The sequence below is a fragment of the Acanthisitta chloris genome, unplaced genomic scaffold (assembly GCF_000695815.1).
Source record: "Acanthisitta chloris isolate BGI_N310 unplaced genomic scaffold, ASM69581v1 scaffold44421, whole genome shotgun sequence".
Classification (NCBI taxonomy): domain Eukaryota; kingdom Metazoa; phylum Chordata; class Aves; order Passeriformes; family Acanthisittidae; genus Acanthisitta; species Acanthisitta chloris.
This window is the reverse complement of record NW_008657326.1, coordinates 1,967-2,213: the sequence shown is the minus strand read 5'-3', so window position 1 is coordinate 2,213 and position 247 is coordinate 1,967.

Below are 247 nucleotides of genomic sequence, written 5' to 3'. Positions count from 1 at the left end.
TATCTGCCTCCCGAGTTTCAAAGGAATCTTTGCAGAATTGCTCAAGGCAGCAAAAATGAAGAACAACCAGATGAAGTTAAAGAAGGAGCTCCTGCTGCTTGACAAGACTTACATGTCTCGATGCTTTGAATTTAGGCCTCCTCTGAGGAAAATGGCAATAAAAGCCTCATTTGCTGATGAGTGAGGTTCTTCCCTCTGCGTGCTGTTTACATACAGCAGTCATGCTCAATAATGAAGAAATCTGGCT